At 41.0% G+C, this 23585-nt stretch overlaps 1 long non-coding RNA gene across 1 annotated transcript; it reads right to left on the reverse strand.

Annotated features, from left to right (window-relative positions):
- Positions 1 to 254: 254 nt before the first annotated feature.
- LOC122465859 lies at positions 255 to 13579 on the reverse strand. The gene is made up of 3 exons (XR_006290972.1): positions 13364 to 13579; positions 5030 to 5033; positions 255 to 265 (listed from the first exon to the last, which is right to left on the reverse strand). It is a non-coding gene; the product is annotated as an uncharacterized LOC122465859 (long non-coding RNA).
- Between the last annotated feature and the right edge of the window lie 10006 nt (positions 13580 to 23585).

Raw genomic sequence — 23585 nt, forward strand, 5'->3', positions numbered from 1 at the left:
CCAGCCCTCCTCAGTCAAAGGGTGAGTTGCCACTGCCTAGGGAAGTCATAGACTTCACTGGAGATTTTCAAAAAGAGGCTGAATCACTGTCTTTCTTGGATGGTTTAGACAATAAATCCTTCATCTTGGCTGGAGATGACTAGACTAGATGACCCTTGCGGTTCCTTCTTTGTGCTATGGTTCTATGATTCTACCGTGATCAGAGTTAGTGCATATGTGTCTACCCAAGTTGGAAATTACACCTCCAGCTCCTATGTAGACTGACCTTGAGGAAGGCTGCCCAAAGATTTCATTTCTTCTCTTGTTTTATGCTACATGTAACTCCATTGATTTCAGGGCTGCAGAGTGACATTTAAAATGGAGGGGACAGATTTGCTCCCCACTACGTGATCCTTCTCTTCCTCTATCCATTGCCCTCGCCATGAGCCCCTACACCCATCCCCTCCATATCTGAGTGGCATTGTGTCCTGGCACTACAGGACTACTCAGGTTTGGCCTGCCAAAAAGCAGTTAGGTCATGGCACAGATGCATACCTTCCCCCCAAGCTCTGCAGACTATGAAGCAACACCAGTGAAAAGTAGAGTAATGTGGTGAATTAGGACCATAGTATTTATGATTATAATTTAAGACAGAGAACCCATTTTTCTGTTAAGTCTGATATTCCAGATATGATGTCTTTTACTGGTGTGGTGAACCAGAAAGTACCAAAGAAGTAATTATTTTTTTTCTCAGATGGATTACAACGAGCTGCTAAACAACAAAAATGTTCTTGCACCTACATTTTACAAGCTTTTGGAAGTTTCCTGCTTCAAAAATAACAAGTAACAATAGAGTAAGAATGCATATGAGCTTCCAGCCAATTCATTCCCCTTTCTATCTATCACTCTCAACACTGAAAATGACCTGGAAAATTGGTAAATCAAGGTAAAGGCAATAGAATGAATTGATATTTTATTAGCAATTTACAGTTTAGGTCCTGTTCTGGTATTTTCTATTTGCAAAGCAGAATTAAATAGAAAACAGATCAGGTTTCTTCCAGAGGATTCCTCAAGGAACAGAGCAGTAAGTCTTAAGTATATTATCTTGGTGTAGTGGTGGCAGGGGAGTGGGGGAAGAATGCCAATTTAAACAAAGTAACTCAGCAATTCAAACCAAGAGCAAAATAAAAAGAATGAAATGCTTTTAAATCCAATTTCCTAGAGAAATATCTAGATATGTGGTTATAAACTACATATCTTTAGGGATGAGGAACTGGGTTTGTATAAAATTGACCTGGAAGGACAACTCTTATCGAGACCTTAAATTAGAGAGGAAGGGTGATCTTGCAGTTAAGGTCCTATGCCAGAGTTCGGGAGGCCTGCATGCAATTCCAGGCTCTGCCACAAGGGACAGAACTAAGGCTGAAGAAGTAAAGGATTTTTCAGTTCAGGGCTGAACCAAAAATCTTTTATCTTGAAACCAAAACTAACTTTTGTGTGATTGTGGATCATTTTTTGGGTGTCTCCCCTGTTTTTAACTACTAAATTTCTAAACACAATGCCGTTGAAATAGTCTGAATTTTTTAAAAAAATTTCAACTGAAACTGTTCACTAAATTCAACCCAATTTTGCAAAGAGCTTCAGCATGATGAAAAATAAATTTTTCATGGAATTTACCAACCAAAAAAATGTCACCCAAATCTATATAGAACCCATGGAGTATGATGGAACCTCCCAATCCCTTGCAGCAAGGCAGCTGCTCAGGTTACAGAACCTGAGTTCAACCCAAAACAAAATGTTCTAAATGCTTCATTTTAGTTAAAAATGTAGCAAGGAAACAGTTCAACATTTCCAAATCAAAACTCTTGAATTCTTTATTCCACAAAAAAAGTTTTGATATATTGACTTTTTGTTCCAATTTAGGATAAAAACAGATTCCAATGTTTTGGCATTTCCCACAATGCAGAAATTCCATTTTTTTTCCCAATCAGCTCTAGTTTGTATACAGGTTACATACCTTAAACTCTGTGCATTTTAGTGGTGCCTAGGGACCATAAACATAATGAAGAAAAGCATTAATGTCAAAGGGACCATATTCTCCATCTTTCACTTGAAACAGGGACCCGTGAGATCTGTAACCCTGACACTTAAAATATTGGAGATAGTGAAAGTAAGAGCCTTTCTAATATGCTTAAAGTTTGATGCAAAGAGACTCATAAGAAATCATTCTGCAAACATGTACTTATATAATTCTTGACATCTGATTTGTGTCCATCATAGGGCCTAATCACATCAGCCACAGTATCAGAGGCTCGTTCACCTGCACATCTACCAATGTGATATATGCCATCATGTGCCAGCAATGCCCCTCTGCCATGTACATTGGTCAAACTGGACAGTCTCTACGTAAAAGAATAAATGGACAAAAATCAGATGTCAAGAATTATAACATTCAAAACCAGTCGGAGAACAGGTCAATCTCTTTGGTCACTCGATTACAGACCTAAAAGTGGCAATTCTTCAACAAAAAAATGTCAAAAACAGACTCCAACGAGAGACTGCTGAATTGGAATTAATTTGCAAACTGGATACAATTAACTTAGGCTTGAATAGAGACTGGGAGTGGATGTGTCATTACACAAAGTAAAACTATTTCCCCATGTTTATTTCCCCCACCCCCCCACTGCTCCTCGGACGCTCCTGTTAACTGCTGGAAATGGCCCACCTTGATTATCACTACAAAAGGTTCCCCCCCCCCCGCTCTCCTGCTGATAATAGCTCATCTTCTCATACACACTATAAGGAGCGTGATCAGTTAACACCCATTTTTTCATGTTCTGTCTGTATTATAAATCTCCTCACTGTATTTTCCACTGAATGCATCCGATGAAGTGAGCTGTAGCTCACAAAAGCTTATGCTCAAATAAATTGGTTAGTCTCTAAGGTGCCACTAGTACTCCTTTTCTTTTTGTGAATACAGACTAACACGGCTGCTACTCTGATAGCTGAACTTTTGTATTCCATGTTTCATTGTATTGCCTGGGAAATGTATATCAAAGCAAATGGCAACATCCCAAGATCCCATAATGCAAAAAGTCTTGCATTTACATTTTTAAAAAGTAAATACTTTTGTCCATTGTATTTTGAGTGTAAGTATGAGTTTTCAAATGCATCACAATTACTCTCTAATTGCTAGCTATTATCTTACCATTGGCTGAAGTAAGAGTAAATTTAAGGTATTGAAATTTCACTTGAGCTGATCTGGCATTACAGGGACAGAAGCCTTAATATCAAAGTAGTATGTATCATAGCTAAGCCAGTGTTTCCCTGCTACATCAGACTAGATTTCAAAGACTATAAGTGAACATCTGCTATTCCAGCTACAGCTGCATGCCAGAGTTTATTAAAGAGATGCCTGTCTGAGCCAGATGCAGACCTGATGATTAAATTTTTCTAACTTTTTGTACTGTTAATTTCTGAGAGAAACCTGTTAAGAACCCCAAAATGGGGGATAGAGTCTCTGATAGTCAATTTGGGATAATGCTGAAATATTGGGCTAATGATAAATTCATCAAAGGGCTAATTTTTCAAAAGAAAAGCCTCACTTTTGTGGGGGCAAGTTGTGCAGCAAAATTGACACACATTGACACATTCAATAGATGGTGCAAATCAGAGTGCTGCTACTCCTAGGCCCTAGTCCAGAAAAGCACTTAAAAGGTGTTTAGTGGGACTGCTCACGTGACTAACTTTAAGCACATGCTTAAGTGCTTTTTTAAATTGCACCTTCAGATCAGGTACTTAAGTACTAAGATTGTCAGAGCCAATCATTTTACAGGCACAATGTGTGTCCACACAAAGAGAGGCTAGTTCTTTGCCTTTTTTCAGGCTTACCTCCCTATATTTTTTAAAATCAATATGATGGAGGGTGGTCACTTCTATTCACTAGAGTTCAATTACACTCCCCAGTGAAAACATTAGATCAAGAAGTTAGAGCATACTTCACCTTTTTATATCACGTTCCCACATTGAACCACTCGCTGCTGGTTCTCCTCAGTTGCACCTCAGAATCCTTTGCACTATTTTCAGCTGCCCTGTAGAGACTATTTTCTGCAGCACTTCATAGGCGATACTAAGGGAACTGGTTACTCTTGGAGGATTTCTGCTCCACTGTGCACATGCATAATTCGTGTGCCGCACATAGTTTTAAGTTTTTTTTGCAGAAAATAGCTTTTGGTGGAAAGCTGTTCTGCCTTTTTCCCACCAGAGGGTGCTGTGGCACTAGAACAGAACAGCTGCTTCCACCCAGCCCCTGCTACCATAGGGAAGAGAAAGGGCCTGCAGTGGCCTTCTTCATAGCACCTGTCAGGTCAAGTAGCGTGGGGCACATGAGGTTGCTGGGGGGTCACAGACAGGGCTTCATAAGGGCTAGTGGGGGAAGAGAGACTGGAGCAGGGGCTGAATGGGAGAGGAGGCACAGGGCTACAGGGAGGAGGGAGATGGCTGAGTGGTGGCATAGTGACACATGGGGATGGAGGAGTGGGTGTCTGAGTGGGGGTGGAATGACATATGGGGACAGGCAGTGCAAGGACACAAGAGGGTGCAGGGACACATGGGGACAGGGCAGATGTGCCTGACTCCCATCCCGAAAAAACCCTGTTCTATACTTTTCCCACCCATACCCAACAACCCTCCAAGTTCACACCCAGGCTCTTTCCCAGGAATTACTTCCCTCTCCCTCAGCTCCTCCATTACCCCGACTCCCCCAAGCCTTTGCACTGCTTCTGAAGGATGCAGGAAATATGGTTCTGTATTGTAGTTTAAATGAATTGTTACTCAGAGTTCTTTATTATTATGCCTAGTGTCAAGGTTCCTTCCCCACTCTGAACTCTAGGGTACAGATGTGGGGACCTGCATGAAAGACCCCCTAAGCTTACTTTTACCAGCTTAGGTTAAAACTTCCCCAAGGTACAAAGTATTTTACCCTTTGCCCCTGGACTTCCACTGCCACAACCAAACTTTATCTGGGTTCCTGAGAAAACATAGTTTGGACACATCTTTCCCCCAAAAATCCTCCCAACTCTTGCACCCCACTTCCTGGGGAAGGTTTGGTAAAAATCGTCACCAATTTGCATAGGTGACCACAGACCCAAACCCTTGGATCTTAGAACAATGAAAAAGCATTCAGTTTCCTTACAAGAAGACTTTTAATAGAAGTAAAAAAGAATCATCTCTGTAAAATCAGGATGGTAAATACCTTACAGGGTAATTAGATTCAAAACATAGAGAATCCCTCTAGGCAAAACCTTAAGTTACAAAAAAGACACACAGACAGGAATATTCATTCTATTCAGCACAGCTATTTTCGCAGCCATTTAAAGAAATCATAATCTAACACATACCTAGCTAGATTACTTACTAAATTCTAAGACTCCATTCCTGTTCTGTCCCCAGCAAAAGCATCACACAGACAGCCCCTTTGTTTTTCTCCCTCCTCCCAGCTTTTGAAAGTATCTTGTCTCCTCATAGGTCATTTTGGTCAGGTGCCAGCAAGGTTACCTTTAGCTTCTTAACCCTTTACAGGTGAGAGGATTTTTCCTCTGTCCAGGAGGGATTTTAAAGGGGTTTACCCTTCCCTTTATATTTATGACACCTAGCAAGGAATCTATTTGTCAAAAAACATTTCCTGAATCTTTTTGTTGTCTGTATTGTTATAGACATACTTACTGACAGGTATTTTGACATAAATTACCAAAATAATCAAAACTGGTGTGATTATAATGTGTTATTTTGACAAATAAACTATGCAGAATTTTAAAATATCGCTCACAGATTTTTTTTGGCACAGAATTTTTAATTTTTTGGTTCAGAATTCCCCCAGGAGTAACTGTTGTAGGGGCTGATGGGATGTTCCTGGAGTCTGAGAAGGAACTATTGATTGCACTTGGCTGAGCAAGTATATATCAGCATAAGAATGGAGATAGAACAAAAGGAGAGTGGTGACCCCACGTCTCAAACAACTGCTCATGACAGGGGATAGTGAGTCCCAGGTTGGCTGGAAGTTCTGTTGAGGTTTCCACAGCCCCACAGGGGATTGTCCACAGAATGATGCAAAGGCAATGCACATGAGTAGCAACTCCTAAGATAGCACCCCCATAGGAACGATTGCAGAATCAGGCATTTACAGAGGGACTGTGCAAAGTCCTAGGCTCTGTCCTTGGGACAAAGAAGGAGTTGGGTTGCCAGTGAGCTCAGGAAGGCCCCGAAGGTGCTGACTATCGACATCTCTGTACAATAGAAGCTCATGGGCTCAGATCTGGCTATAATTTTATAGTGGATAATTCAAAACTGGTGCTTACAGGTAATTCTGTCCACACAGATTACTTGCACACAGTCTGACTACTTTCAAATAAGTAGCATTGCTCTTTTCCTTATATTTATTGTATTGTGTTAAATAAAAGATAACTATTGTGTGTATGTCACTGAAAAATACATCACAGGAGTTAGGGGAGGCACTCATTACTGGAAAGTGGCAAGGTTTCCTTTCTTCTTCCTTTGTACCTATTCAGAATTTGACTTGGAATTCAAATGTTCCTGACACTCAGACAGAGAAAATAAATGTAATAGGGCAAACATCCGGCTTATCTACAGTCACAATGAAGGCCCTGAAATTTCAAACAGCTTCAAATCCATCCATACTTTTGCTGAAAGCACCTCAGAAGAGGGGTCAGGAGAAGAGCCAGAGCCAGCAGCTGGATGAAGCAAGCTGGCACACACAGAAACCAGGGGAGCCAGCATTTCTATAATGAGAGCAATAATCCCAACATCCAGGAAAAGAAGGAGCCAAGGTTACTACAGTATTTTCAGCCTAGAGGCATTTACTTTAATGACCTGAAAAGCAGCGTGTAAAGTTTTCATTATCTTACCAGGTTGTGTTGTACCTATTCTACAGCTGTGATTCTAGCTGGCAGAGAAACACTGAGCATTGTTTCCAAAGCGGGCAGAGGCATGAATTAGCAGAATAGGTTCGGTTAAATGGAGGAGCTGTACAATCATACTTCATTGTGACAACTAGTGTGTAACCGACTTCCATTCAGTGCGGTGCTCTAGCCCCGTTTGAGGTGGGGCAGGGCTGGGCCACATATGTAGGTTGATGAGCCTGGTACAGGCTTTTAGCTCCAGCACTAGCAGCTCAGGCTTTAAGAACCAGAAGTGCCAGTTTCAATCCCCACTTCTGGTGACCAAGATAGGGATGCAGTGAGACAAGTGGAAAAGACTCAGCAGACAGCATGTGCGCCAACAAGCTCTAAAGGTAATCCAGTAAACTTTTCACAAGACAGTGGGAACTTGGCTCTTTAATAAGGCTCCTAAGCCATTCAGGTACAATGCTCACCTCTTTCACTCACAGGGCCTGGTTGAAAGCTCATTTATGTCCTTGGAAAGAGCCCCACTGAGTGCAATGGACTTTGCAGGATCAGGACCCTGGTAAAAGCATCCCATGATCCTGTTTTGCCTCCTTGCAGTCCAACTATTTTTTTAATGTTCACCTGTTAAATACCTCTAGAAGTATTAAAAATCCAAACATGAGGCAGGATGGCCGAGTGATGCTAGCACGTGGATTATGAGTTGGGCAATCTAGCTTCTATTAGCAATTTTACTGCAGATTGCCTGTATATTCTTAGAAATGTCACATTATCTCTCTGTACCTCAGTTTCTTCATAAGTATAAAGGGATAGATTTTATCCACTTCAACGGATCTATGATTCTTTAATGCCTACTATGGTGCTTTACGATCCTCAGAGGGCAAGAACACAGAAGTGCAAAATATTGAAATTATTAAATAACAGATGCAGAAATGTACTATGCAAAGATTTTGGATAGTATGGGCACCAAAGTACCTTTCCTTTTATATTTTTGCCACATGTTCATGTGGTGCACATCTGTTTTAACTGCAGAGCTGTAAGGAAATGTTCACCAAGACCTTCCAAAAAAAAAAAATTAGGCTTTCTGCAGTTCATCTGGTAATGAGTCTTTCATACAATCTTTCATATTCCCCATTTCACAGGCAGCTCTACTATTCCAGTCCCTTGCTTGATATTGTCAACATCATCATGTTTTCAGAAGCAAATAAGTGCATCAGAACAGCTCCTCTTGATTCATCAGTTCTTTCCTCAATATCAAGACAAAGACAACTGTACAGATCTGAGCATTTATTCCAATTCTCAGAGATTTTCAATCAAATGATCACCTGGGTTAAAAAAAATATTTTATTTGAAATTGATTTGCTGGGCCTGCTTGCCATAAACGGCCATCTGACTGCCACCATGTTACTACCATGTAGCTTGGGACTACTTGTGGAGTAAGGTACTACTCAGCATGAATAAAGGTGTCGAAATGTGGACCTAAATGGTGAGATTTGAAACCAAGAGCATCTTGCACTACAATCAAGTGCATTGTGAACAAACCCTTACGGCTAAATTGGTTAGTGAAGCAACATGGAGTAGGAGTCAGGAGGCCCAGGCTTTATATTTTTGACTTCAGTGACTAACTTGCTGTTAGGGTTGCCAGGCGTCCAGTTTTCAACCAGAACGCCCAGTTGAAAAGGGACCCTGGCGGCTGTGGTAGGCACTGCCAACTAGGCCGTAAAAAGTCCAGTCAGCAGTGCAGCAGGGCTCTGGGGCTACGGTAAGGAGTGCCCTAGCTCTGTGTGGCTCCCAGAAGCGGCTCCCGGTTCCCTGCAATCCCTAGACACATGGGCGGCCAGGGAGGCTCCGTGCGCTACCTGCACCCAGAGGACCAACTCCACAGTTCCCATTGTCCAGGAACACAAAAAGGAAGCCTACAAGTAGTGGAAAATTGGTCAGATGACTAGGGAGGAGTATAAAAATATTGCTCAAGTGTGCAGGGGTATAATCAGGAAGGCCAAAACACAACTGGAGTTGCAGATAGCAAGGGATCTGAAGGGTAACAAGAAAGGTTTCTACAAGTATGTTAGCAACAAGAAAAAGGTCAGGGAAAGCATGGGATCCTTAATGAATGGGGGACGCAACCTAGTGACAGATGATGTGGAAAAAGCTGAAGTACTCAATGCTTTTTTTGCCTCGGTCTTCACAGACAATGCCAGCTCCCACACTGCTGTCCTGGGCTACACAGTATGGGGAGGAGGTGCGCAGCCCTCAGTGGTGAAAGAACAGGTTAAGGACTATTTAGAAAAACTGGACATGCACAAGTCCAGATCTAATGCCTCCAAGGGTGCTGAGGGAATTGGCTGATGTGATTGCAGAGCCATTGGCCATTATCTTTGAAAACTCATGGCGATCGGTGGAGGTCCCGGCTGATTGGAAAAAGGGAAATATAGTGCCCATCTTTAAAAAAGGGAAGAATAAGAACCCAGGGAACTACAGACCAGTCAGCCTCACCTCAGTCCCTGGAAAAATTATGAAGCATGTCCTCAAAGAATTTTGAAACAATTGGAGGAGAGGAAGGTGGTCAGGAACAGTCAACATGGATTCAACAAGGGCAAGTCATGCCTGACCAACCTGATTGCCTTCCACGATGAGATAATTGGCTCTGTGGATATGGGGAAAGTGGTGGACATGATATATCTTGACTTCAGCAAATCTTTTGATATGATCTCCCACAGTATTCTTGCCAGCAAGTTAAAAAAGCTGGCTAGATTGTTGGGTTCAACAGGTAGTGATCAATGGCTCCATGTCTAGCTGTCAAGTGGAGTGCCCCCGGGGTCGATCTTGGGGCTGGTTTTGTTCAACATCTTTATTAATGATGTGGACGATGGGATAGATTGCACCCTCAGCAAGTTCGCAGCTGATACTAAGCTTGGGGGGAGAGGTAGATACACTGGAGGCTAGGGATAGGATCCAGAGTGACCTAAACAAATTGGAGGATTGGACCAAAAGAAATCTGATGAGGTTCAATAAGGACGAGTGCAGAGTCCTGCACTTAGGACGGAAGAATCCCATGCACTGCTAAAGGCTGGGGACTGACTGGCTAAGCAGCAGTTCTGCAGAAAAGGACCTGGGGATTACAGTGGATTATAAAATGGATATGAGTCAGCAGTGTGCCCTTGTTACCAAGAAGGCTAATGACATATTGGGCTGCATTAGTAGGATCATTACCAGCAAATCGAGGAAAGTGATTATTCCCCTCTATTCGGCACTGGTGAGGCCACATCTGGAGTACTGCATCCAGTTTTGGGCCCCCCCCCCCCACTACAGAAAGGATGTGGACAAACTGGAGACAGTCCAGCTGAGGGAAACAAAAATTATCAGAGGCCTGGGGCACATGACTTATGAGGAAAGGCTGAAGGAACTGGGCTTGTTTAGTCTGCAGAAGAGAAGAGTGAGGGGGCATTGATAGCATCCTTCAACTACCTGAAGGGGGGTTCCCAAGAGGATGGAGCTCGGCTGTTCTCAGTGGTGGCAGATGACAGAACAAGGAACAATGGTCTCAAGTTGCAGTGGGGGAGGTCTAGGTTTGACATTAGGAAACACTGTTTCACTAGGAAGGTGGTGAAGCACTAGAATGGGTTCCCTAGGGAGGTGGTGGAATCTCCATACTTAGAGGTTTTTAAGGCCCGGCTTGGCAAAGCCCTGGCTGGGATGATTCAGTTGGTGTTGGTCCTGCTTTGAGCAGGGGGTTGGACTAGATGACCTCCTGAGGTCTCTTCCCACCCTAATCTTCTGTGACTCTATGAACCAATGAGATGCGAGGATGGCATCTGAAACCCCTCATCCCTGGCCCCACCCCAGAGCCCACACTGCCAGCCAGAGCCCTCATGCCCCCTCCCACATCCCAACCCCCTGCCCCATCCTGGTGAGGGTGTGGGAGAGCGAGTGGTGGACGGAGGGAGGATGGAGCGATTGTGGACGGGGCCTCAGAGAAGGGGTGGGCAGGGGCAGGGCCTTGGGGAAGGGGCAGTGCAGGGGGCAGGGCAGGGGTGTTTGGTTTTGTGCGATTAGAAAGTTGGCAACTCTACTTGCTTTGTCACCTTGGGCAAATCACGTCCCCTCTTTGTTAACCCTCCCAATCTTTGTCTGTCTTGTTTATTTAGAATGTAAATTCTCTGGCACACGGACTGTCTCTTACCATGAATCTATACAGTTCCTAGCACTATAAAGACCTGATCTTGATTGAGGCCTGTGTGCATTACTGCAATACAAATGTTTAATGCAAGTTCACTGTCAGACTAATATCAGTCACTTCCTCTGTCTGGGAGTAATATCCTGCCTTCGCAGGAAGGTGGCCTTGATGACCTAGGGCCTGAACCAAAGCCCACCAAAGTCAATAGGAGGCTTTCCTTTGACTTTTTGAATCAGGTCCTTTGTAAGTCTTTTATCTCTAATTACTATCATCCTATTAAAATAAGTAGGATTGTCAGGGGCAAGATGCATAATAGCTCTATTACCATAACACATTCATCTTGCTTGTGAACCTGTCTTTCTGAACATTTAAAGCTATTTAAGTAAATGAGAAATTATCATTAATAAAAAAACCCATTAAAGAATGTCTGTGAGACACAAAACGTGTCTCTGTGTGCGTGGATGGTGGAGATAGGAAAGCAGCATTGCTTACCACAAAGAGGAGAGTTTCATCATGCCACGTGTTGACTGTTCTTAGCTGGTATGTACTATGTGCATGAACAAGGATCCTTGTTAGAGGTCACAGTCTCTTTCCCTAACTGAAGTGGATTACTCTTGTGTGGGTGTATGGTTTAGAGCAAAGGGCAGAGAGACAGTAGGATGCTGGACTAACTGTGGTTCCACTTCTGGCACATTTGTAACCCTGAGAAAGTCATTCAAGCCTATCTCCTCCCCAAACTCACTACTACCCCCACTATCTTCATTAAACCAGTGGGAAGTTCGGAGAAAAAGAAGAACCCTATTGAAAACAGTTGCTGTATCTGAGATTCCCTAGGTGAATAATTTTGCAAACCAGCAATATGTGAGTTATATACAAGGTGTTTACCATAATCATTACTAAATATGCACAGCAATATAGTCAGAGATATCACTAGACATTTGTTTAACCTTCAAGTCTGTTTTAAACTATTATACTTTGTCTGATGTCAAGGAAAGGTTACTTATAAATTTACATGCTAGCACTAGTGCTTATAATTGTAACTATGGTAACAAAAAATATCCTGTTCTCAAAGTACCAAATGTTGCTTTTTGAAGGGATTACTTTATTACTGATGTATTTAGGTTAGCCTTTGAAGGGGTTTATTTGCTTTATTACAAATTTATTTATACAGGAAATATTTTAAGCTAAATCATATATCTTGTTTCAAAGTATAGCGTTACAGACAACCATAGTAGTAAACATCAATTTCTAACTCAACAATACACACATGCTTTCCATTGGCATTATAAAATAAATCAGTACATAAAGTAAAGAATGAGCCATAAAAGTCTAGCTATTTGTTGACATGATTGTTTCCAGTTCTGTGCTGCAGTTAATTTCTAGAGAATGCAAACACATATGGAAAAGATACTGACACATTGTGCCTCGACTATACAATGTGGGCTTGAGGCTGCATTCACACTGGTGTGAGTAACTTGATGGAATCATGCTGGTGTCATTCTAAGCAAGAGCAGAATCAGGTCCCATGTGACTATAGCTAAGCTACCCTTTTAACTGTTGATATAAGCAGTAAGTCCAGGTGATGCAAACAACTTTTTAATATCAGTCCCTATGACCCAAAATACATCTTGGAAAAAAGACAGAAATTTTTACGAACAAACCTATTGTAGTTATTCATAATTAGGGCTGTCAAGCAATTAAAAAATTAATCGTGATTAATCGCACGATTAAAATTAATAGAATATAATTTATTTAAATATTTTTGGATATTTTCTACATTTTTCAAATATATTGATATTGAATACAACACAAATACAAAGCATACAGTGCTTACTTTATATTATTATTTTTATTACAAATATTTGCACTGTAAAATAAATAGTATTTTTCAATTCCCCTATTGCAAGTACTATAGTGCAATCTCTATCAAGAAAGTTGAATTTACAGATGTAGAATTATGTAAAAAAAACCCTGCACTCAAAAACAAAACAATCTAAAACTTTAGAGCCTACAAGTCCACTCAGTCCTACTCTTGTTCAGCCAATCACTCAAACAAGTTTGTTTACATTTGCAGGAGATAATGCTGCACAGTTTACAATGTCACCTGAAAGTAAGGACAGAAGTTTGCATGGCACTGTTGTAGCCGGCGTCACAAGATATTTACGTGCCAGATGCATTAAAAATTCATATGTCCCTTCATGCTTCAACCACCATTCCAGAGGATGTGCATCCATGCCAATGACAGGTTCTGCTCGATAACGATCCAAAGCGGTGCGGACCGATGCACATTCATTTTCATTATCTGAGTCAGATGCCACCAGTAGAAGATTGATTTTCTTTTTTGGTGGTTCGGGTTCTGAAATTTCTGCATCGGAGAGTTGCTGTCTTAACTCTTCTGAAAGCATGCTCCACACCTCCTCCCTCTCAGATTTTGGAAGGCACTTCAGATTCTTAAACCTTTTGTCACGTGCTGTAGCTATCTTTAGAAATCTCACATTGGTACCTTCTTTGCGTTTTGTCAAATCTGCAGTGAAAGTGTTCTTAAAACCACCAACATGTGCTGGGTCATCATCCAAGACTACTATAACATGAAATATATGGCAGAATGTGGGTAAAACAAAGCAGGAGACATGCAATTCTCCCCCAAGGAGTTCAGTCACAAATGTAATTTACGCTTTTTTTTAAAAATGAGCTTCAGAAGCATGGAAGCATGTCCTCTGGAATGGTGGCTGAAACATGAAGGGGCAAATGAATGTTTAACATATCTGGCACGTAAATACCTTGCAATGCCAGCTACAAAAGTCCCATGCGAACACCTGTTCTCACTTTCAGGTGACATTGTAACTAAAAAGCGGGCAGCATTATCTCCTATAAATGTAAACAAACTTGTTTGAGTGATTGGCTGAACAAGAAATAGGACTGAGTGGACGCGTAGGCCCTAAAGTTTTGCATTGTTCTGTTTTTGAGTGCAGTTATGTAACCAAAAAAAATCTACATTTGTAAGTTGCACTTTCATGGTAAAGTGATTGCACTATGGTACTTGTATGAGGTGAACTGAAAAATGCTATTTCTTTTGTTTATCATTTTTACAGTGCAAATATTTGTAATCAAAAATAATAGCATAAAGTGAGCACTGTACACTTTATATTCTGTGTTGTAATTGAAATCAACATATTTGAAAATGTAGAAAAAATCCAAAAATATGTAATAACTTTCAATTGGTAGTCTATTAATAGAGAGATTAAAAGTGTGATTAATCGCAATTAATTTTTTTGGGTTAATCATGTGAGTTAACTGCAATTAATCGACAGCCCTATTCATAATACCTCACATGCAAAAACAACAACAACAACAACAAAGTGGCAAAATCAGCCTTTCAGCTTTCTGGGAGAGGTTATTCAGTTTCATGAAATTAAGAAAAATTCACTTTTCTTCACCAAAGGTTCTATTGCTAATTTCACAAAAACACAATTCTCCCCAATCCAAATTCCTCATTCCTTTGGACCATACATCAGGAGGAAGAATCAGTGCTAAAGATGGGCAATGTGTGGATCCAAAACAGTCTATGAGCTCAAGTGGAGCTTAAGACTGTCAAAGGAGTGGTCCATACATGATAGAGATCTATATAGACATGTAAATAGTTAGATATGTAAATGGTATGTTAACAGACAAAGTGCCAGTAGATGGTGCTCAAGAATATGTAGCACAGTTTCTGGGTTTGGTCGGACTAATGCAACTTGTTGTCGTACACTACTAATGGACTCTTGTGGTCACTCTTTACAGGCAGCATTTAACAGCGATCATACTGTACATTGTAAGTGGTTGGTTTAAAACTGCAAATTTTAGAAGTAGTTAGGTCTCAGGCCAAGATTCTGCTCCTGTTGAAATCAGTCTTATTGACTTATACTGTGCAGGATCAGGCTCTAATATTATCCTGCCATTTTCCATCTTATTATAGATGGGATAAAACAACCACTGGTAATAAGCAAACAGATGTGGGGTGAAGGGAGAGGTAGGAGAAGAGTTACTGTTAAAACATGACAGGTTTCAGAGTAGCAGCCATGTTTGTCTGTATTCGCAAAAAGAAAAGGAGGACTTGTGGCACCTTAGAGACTAACAAATTTATTTGAGCATAAGCTTTCGTGAGCTACAGTTCACTTCATCGGATGCATTCAGTGGAAAATACAGTGGGGAGATTTATATACATAGAGAACATGAAACAATGGGTGTTACCATACACACTGTAAGGAGAGTGATGAGGTAAGGTGAGCTATTACCAGCAGGAGAGCAGGAGGGGGAAAAACCTTTTGTAGTGATAATCAAGGTGGGCCATTTCCAGCAGTTGACAAGAATGTCTGAGGAACAGCGGGGGTGAGGGGGAGGAATAAACATAGGGAAATAGTTTTACTTTGTGTAATGACACATCCACTCCCAGTCTTTATTCAAGCCTAAATTAATTGTATCCAGTTTGCAAATTAATTCCAATTCAGCAGTCTCTCGTTGGAGTCTGTTTTTGACGTTTTTTTGTTGAAGAATTGCCACTTTTAGGTCTGTAATCGAGTGACCAAAGAGATTGACCTGTTCTCCGACTGGTTTTTGAATGTTATAATTCTTGACGTCTGATTTGTGTCCATTTAGTCTTTTATGTAGAGACTGTCCAGTTTGACCAATGTACATGGCAGAGGCGCATTGCTGGCACATGATGGCATATATCACATTGGTAGATGTGCAGGTGAACAAGCCTCTGATAGTGTGGCTGATGTGATTAGGCCCTATGATGGTGTCCCCTGAATAGATATGTGGACACAGTTGGCAACGGGCTTTGTTGCAAGGATAGGTTCCTGGGTTAGTGATTCTGTTGTGTGGTGTGTGGTTGCTGGTGAGTATTTGCTTCAGGTTGGGGGCTGTCTGTAAGCAAGGACTGGCCTGTCTCCCAAGATCTGTGAGAGTGGATGGGTCATCCTTCAGGATAGGTTGTAGATCCTTGATGATGCGTTGGAGAGGTTTTAGTTGGGGGCTGAAGGTGATGGCTAGTGGCGTTCAGTTTTTTTCTTTGATGGGCCTGTCCTGTAGTAGGTGACTTCTGGGTACTCTTCTGGCTCTGTCAATCTGTTTCTTCACTTCAGCAGGTGGGTATTGTAGTTGTAAGAATGCTTGATAGAGATCTTGTAGGTGTTTGTCTCTGTCTGAGGGGTTGGAGCAAATGTGGTTGTATCGTAGAGCTTGGCTGTAGACATTGGATCGTGTGGTGTGGTCCGGATGAAAGCTGGAGGCATGTAGGTAGGAATAGCAGTCAGTAGGTTTCCGGTATAGGGTGGTGTTTATGTGACCATCACTTATTAGCACTGTAGTGTCCAGGAAGTGGATCTCTTGTGTGGACTGGTCCAGACTGAGGTTGATGGTGGGATGGAAATTGTTGAAATCATGGTGGAATTCCTCAAGGGCTTCTTTTCCATGGGTCCAGATGATGAAGATGTCATCAATGTAGCACAAGTAGAGTAGGGGCATTAGGAGATGAGAGCTGAGGAAGCGTTGTTCTAAGTCAGCCATAAAAATTTTGGCACACATCTTGTTGGCTGCATTAAAACAAGAACTGAATTTAATATCTCAGTGACAGGGCAGAAACTAAAATTTTGGAAGGATTTGAACGCAGACCTTGTAATGGCTATGGACTGCTTTGTGCCCTTGAGATCTATTCACAGAGGAGGGCGTCCATGCATGGCTCTTAGACTTAAAGGCGGTGAGAAAAGAAATCAGCAACCTCAACAACACAGTCTCCTCATTTTTTGTTTCCCAGGAGGATTTTCTGTGGAACTGAGATCTCAGCAGCAGGACTGGATACACCTGTGATGGCTGTAGTGGTTAGGGACAAGACACTCTGGGAGGATGGCAAGAGGTGCACATATTATCTCATCTTTTGTGGCCCATGAAGACTGCCTGGGAAAGGGGGCTACATTACCTTCTATGAAAGCGTCATCCACTCTGGAGGACCCCCACACACCTTCCACTTTAAACAAGGTTCTGGGGGTGCACACAACTAGAGCAGGAGGAAAGGAGAAAAATAGTGACTTTTTTCATCAACATTTTTCAAATCAATTGAAAAAAACTAGCAATATTTCAAATTTCAAAATATTTCAACCACCTCTGGCCACCCATAGCAAGAGGCCCTAGAGGCTCCATTGCAGCCATGCGGACAGGAAGTCAAGAGGATGCCAAGGCTCCAGAGCAGGTGAAGAGACACAGTGGGTGAAATCCTGGTGCCATTGAAGTCAATAGCAACACTCTGGTTTGCTTTGTTCAGTAGGGTCAGGATCCCACCTAGTGTCTCTGTGTGGATGACCCTGGCTGGCTTGCACCTGGCCATCCTGTGGGTGATGAACGGATGGACTGAAAGGGAGAAGCTTTGAGAGGGGAACCTTGGAAGTATTTTCCTCCACCTTGGCCCGTCACCAGAGTATAACTATCTCAGAGGGTGATTTAGGCCCATACGCCTCTAGATTATCCTTTTTGGTACATTGACTCCTCCTAGTAGCCAATGGGAACATGCTGAAGAATAAGAAATGGAAATTTCACTTGAATTTGCAGATTATCTAAGAAGTTATTTTAGACTTTACATTTAGAGTTTCTTTTCCTTCACACTTGCCTGGAATTTACCTAGCTTAGATAGGGGAATGATTATTTGTACTGCAGACAAAGAGTTTTCTAAAACTCTTACTCATATACTTATCATTTTTAGTATGAGATTAACTTTCAGCTGCCCTTCTTTTCCATTTAGGCTTTAGGGCTTTGTTTTCTAATGTTGTAAAATGTGTTTTGGAGTAAGTCTAAATATGGTCTGGTCCTTTCATCTTCAGTGCAAGGATGTTTTAGGCATTTACATGCATACAAACATTTAAGACACATTTTAGAAGCATCTATTTATATAAATATATAGGGCAAAATTCTCCAATTTGAGTGCTTAAAATTGGGCAACTAGATTCATAATGAGGTGCCTGAGAAAATGGCCTGATTTTTCCAAGGCACTGAACACTTGCAGATTTAATTTAAATCAATCAATGGAAGCTTCAGATTTCCAGCACCTCTCAGACTCAGGCCACTTATTCAGGTGCTTAAATATAAATTTAGGTAAGTATCTATAGATATCAAAGTTGAAAATTTTGGCCATAACTTTTACTGAACACACACACACACACCTATTATATTATATGCCTATATAACAAAAAACTAATGTTATGAAGTGCTTTAAGAATCATCTGCTTGAAAAGTCCCATGTAAATTGAGATCATGGGCTACATGTAGGTGGGTGGGAATGAGGCTCAGATCTGAGCCTGCTTCTACAGAGTTTAATTTTAACTTTTTTATTTAAATAATGTTATATTAACACTGAAAAACACTGCCTGGATGTTATTGTAGTTTAAGGAGGTTTTCCCACTATTGTTATTCCCCACTATGTTTTTCATTTCTGCTCCCTGCTGTGCTATATGATCATGGTGATGGTGAGTATAAAAGTGAGAATCTAAATAAACTTACAAGATACATCTCATTAAGAGGAGCCTTTTATGCTGTGCATATAGAATTTTTTAATAAGCTGCATAGTCCTTTATGAACTATGGAAAATTAAGAGGCTATTTAAACAGAAATTAAAATGTACAGTGCCAAAAGTGAAATCCATGCAAGCTTCATGGAAACTTTTTAAAGACACTATAATAGAGGCTCAATTTAAATGTACACCCCAAATTAAAAAACATAGTAAGAGAACCAAAAAAGTGCCACTGTGGCTAAACAACAAAGTAAAAGAAGCAGTGAGAGGTAAAAGGGGAAGTTAAATCCTAGTGAGGAAAATAGAAAGGAGCATAAACTCTGGCAAATAAAATGAAAAAATAAAATTAGGAAGGCCAAAAAAGAATTTGAAGAACAGCTAGCCAAAGACTCAAAAAGTAATAACAAAAATATTTTTCCAGTACATAAGAAGCAGGAAGCCTGCTAAACAACCAGTGGGGCCACTGGACAATAGAGATGCTAAAGGAGCACTCAAGGATGATAAGGCCATTGCGGAGAAACTAAATGAATTCTTTCCATCGGTCTTCACAGCTCAGGATATGAGGGAGATTCCTAAACCTGAGTCATTGTGACAAATCTGAGGAACTGTCCCAGACTGAGCTGTCACTAGAGGAGGTTTTGGAACAAATTGACAAACTAAACAGTAATAAGTCACCAGGACCAGATGGTATTCACCCAAGAGTTCTGAAGGAACTCAAATGTGAAATTGTAGAACTACTAACTGTCGTCTGTAACCTACCATTTAAATCAGCTTCTGTGCCAAATGACTGGAGGATAGCTAATGTGACACTAATTTTTAAAAAGGGATCCAGAGGTGATCCCGGCAATTACAGGCTGGTAAGCCTGATTTCAATACTGGGCAAATTGGTTGAAACTATAGTAAAGAACAAAATTGTCAGACACATAGATGAATATAATTTGTTGGGGAATATTCAACATGGTTTTTGTAAAGGGAAATCATGCCTGACCAATCTACTAGAATTCTTTGAGAGGGTCGACAAGTATGTGGATAAAGGGGATCCAGTGGATATAGTGTACTTAGATTTTCAGAAAGCCTTTGACAAGGTCCCTCACCAAAGGCTCTTAAGCAAAGTAAGCTGTCATGGGATAAGAGGGAAGGTCCTCTCATGGATTGGTAACTGGTTAAAAGATAGGAACAAAGGGTAGGAATAAATGGTCAGTTTTCAGAATGGAGAGAGGTAAATGGTGGTGTCCTCCAGGGGGCTGTACTGGGCCCAGTCCTATTCAATATATTCATAAATGATCTGGAAAAAAGGGTAAACAGTGAGATGACAAAATTTGCAGATGATAAAAAATTGCTGAAGATAGTTAAGTCACAGGCAGACTGTGAAGAGCTACAAAAGGATCTCTCGAAACTGGGTGACTGAGCAACAAAATGGCAGATGAAATCCAATGTTGATAAATGCAAAGTAATGCACATTGGAAATCATAATCCCAACTATACATATAAAATGATGGGGTCTAAACTGGCTGTTACCACTCAAGAAAGAGATCTTGGAGTCATTGTGGATAGTTGTCTAAGAACATCCACTCAATGTGCAGTGGCAGTCCAAAAAACGAACAGAATGTAGGGAAATCATTAAGAAAGGGATAGATAAGACAGAAAATATCATATTGCCTCTGTATAAATCTATGGTATGCCCACATCTTGAATACAGCCTGCAGATGTGGTCGCCCCATGTCAAAAAAGATATTTTGGACTTGGAAAAGGTTCAGAAAAGGGCAACAAAAATGATTAGGGGTATGGAATGGCTTCCACAGGAAGAGAGATTAATAAGACTGGGACTTTTCAGCTTGGAAAAGAGATGACTAATATGATATGATTGAGGTCTATGACATCATGACTAGTGTGGAGAAAGTAAATAAGGAAGTGTTATTTACTCCTCATAACACAAGAACTAGGGGTCACCAAATGAAATTAATAGGCACCAGATTTAAAACAAACAAAAAAGTATTTTTTTCACACAACGCACAGTCAACCTGTGAAACTCCTTTCCAGAGGATGTTGTGAAAGCCAAGACTATAAAAGGGTTCAAAAAAGAATTAGATAAGTTCATGGAGGATAGGTCCACCAATGGCTGTTATCCAGGATGGACAGGGATAGTGTCCCTAGCCTCTGTTTGCCAGAAGCTGGGAATGGGTGACAGGGGATGGATCACTTGATGATTACATGTTCTGTTCATTCCCTCTGGGCCACCTGGCATTGGCCACTGTTGGAAGACAGGATACTGGGCTAGATGGACCTTTGGTCTGACCAAGTATGGCCATTCTTTTGGCTCTTTTGTTATATCTTTCTGGAAGGGGAAAGAAAGAGCTCCGAACAATAGAGCTGCAATGAAGAAATGCCTCAGGGAGGGAAATGCCTAAGGATCGGATTCGACCTGACCTTTACACAGGTACACAGTGTAGAGTGTGAGGAAGCAGAATTCCAGTCTCTGTGTTCCTGAGAGTGCAGGGACAGCTCCCTGCCCACACCCTTGATGGCTGACAAATGTGGTGGTGATGAGATTGGTCTATAGCTCTGTCCCTGAAATGAATCATTCACAACAATCTGTCAGAGGGGAAGGTTCTCTCACGGAAAAGCCACTCCCAAACAGTATCTGTGCAGATGCCTCAGATACTATTCCCAGGGTTCCAGCCCCAGCTTCCCTCCACTCAGTTCCCTGGAAGCACAACACTAGTGGCAGAGTACCCTGAGAATGGGTACGGGAGCCCACAGGGTAGAGTTTCTCCTGGGGTGTTGTTTTTTTTAAAAAGGATTACGTACTGGGTTGTATTCACCTCTTCAAGTTAGTTCTACTAGGCTGTTGGGAGGACAACGTGCATCCTCCTTGTCCCTCTCCCTCTTTCTCCTGCTTGCCTGGACTAACCATCTCCCAAAAGACCTCAGGCAATTTGTATGTTCTCTGCTGGGTCTGTTTCATGCAGAGGACAAGAGATTTGTGCGTGGATACAGGATACAATCTGGCCCCATGTTCCTGTTATGTTAGGAAGCACAAAAGGTTTAAAAAAAAATATTGTAAGCAGCAGGAAGCAAAACTGTCTTTAACTTGTGTTTGTAATTGCATTGGAGGCATAGTATAGATGTGAAGCACGGTTGCCAAAAACATAAAGTCCTAGAGGGCACAGTTGGATTTGAATGTGTGAAATAGCCTACGTCTGTGACATGAGGGAGCAGTTGAGGCCATACGGTAACACAAGGTCTGAAAAACCAACTGTCTCTCTCTAATTAAAACTTTTTCGAGTAATATATTCTTGAAATCTAAATTGTATGATACTAGAAGTATGCTTTAGCTTGGCCAGTTGCCCTGCTACTTAACATTACTACCCCACATGCCAAAAATATCACTTTCTCATTGTTACTCATGGTAACTCATGGTATCATGATTAGCCCTAATATAGGTTTAATTCTAATTATTCCTGCATCCAAATAATCCCATCCTTAAGGGAGATGAAATAAATAAGCAAGTTTTTAAAAGTCAAACTAGTGATCTCTTTTTGGATATAGATGGGAAAGGGAGAAATAAAAGCAGTAATGGATTTTTTTTCTTTTTTTATAAGTGAATGTTGTGCTTGTGAAAGGTCCTAGATAGGAGACAGGGACACTGCTGCATTGGGGATAGCTGGTTTGGGGCGGGTTAGTGCTTATACAAGCTTTTTTGAAAGTGTTCATCTCTCTTTATGTGCACACAGATGTGTTTCTGTGATACAACTAGTTCTCATGTGTGCTTCTTGAAATTTAACAAAACAGAGTTTGCCACCGACAGGTAGAGATGGTTGACATTTTTTTCAATTTTTGACAAAAAAAGATTAATTTTTATAATCTTTTTTGGTTTTTTTCCTTCAGCTTGTCAAAAGATTTCAAAGATTTTACATTCCAGGTTACACATAAAAGGTTAAAGTTGTCACCGTTCTTCCACCATCTACTGGCAAGTTCTAATACAGAAATCCAGATAAATAGTATACATACTTATATCACCGTTATTATTAATTATGACATAATTCCAAAATGCAGAATCCACATTTTTGCCCTCTTCTTCCCTACCTGTCCTGTCCTCCATTTTGCTTGCCTGGGAGTGGCCATGATCCTTCTCCTCTAATTCTCTTCCAGATTGTCTCAGTCAGATCACATAGCTCTTTATACTGAACTGCACACTCTGTTCAGTGCATTATGGATGTTTCATCTTCCTCTGAATATAACCGCATTTTACAATAAACCCATGGTATTTGCCAATGTAAAAAAGTCAAAACACTATACTTGATAGCCCTGGTAATTTGATCTGTATGATAAATCCTATATTACACTATCCAAACATTTCTTAAGGGAGCGGGGAAGGAAACTTGTTTGGAAAATAAAGGCATTTAAAATTGCAAAATGTTATCCTGCAAATTCTCCTCACTGGTAACCTCTCTGTTTTTGATGCGTGTCCTAAAGGAACATTGGAGAAAATGTGAGGCAAGTTGTGTGTGTTTATTATTAGTCATATAACTAGAGTACATAGTGGCTCTGACCAAGGTCAGGGCATAAATGTGATAAGCATTGCACAAACATGTAGTGAAAGACAGTCCCTACCCCAAAGACCTTACAGTTTAAGTAAACAAGAAATGCAATGGATGGGAGAGGAAATAAAAGCACAGAGAGACAAAATTACTTGCCTAAGGTCACGCAGCAGCTCAAGTCTCCTAACTCCCAGTCTAGTCCTCAATCCACAAGACCATACTACCTCTCATGTGCCTTTTGAAAGGCTAACTCCCGCAACTTGGATTGTAACACCTCAAGTCTTTGCTGCAGCAAACTGTATAGACATTATCACCAGTTATTTTAAGATGCTCCAGTCTTTAAATAAAAATTCACAAGGAAATAAAAGAATTGCTTTTCTGTATTTCTTGCTGTGGGTTTCTAAAGCCATATTATTATATATCAAGTG

This window comes from Chelonia mydas, chromosome 5, assembly GCF_015237465.2.
Source record: "Chelonia mydas isolate rCheMyd1 chromosome 5, rCheMyd1.pri.v2, whole genome shotgun sequence".
NCBI lineage: Eukaryota > Metazoa > Chordata > Testudines > Cheloniidae > Chelonia > Chelonia mydas.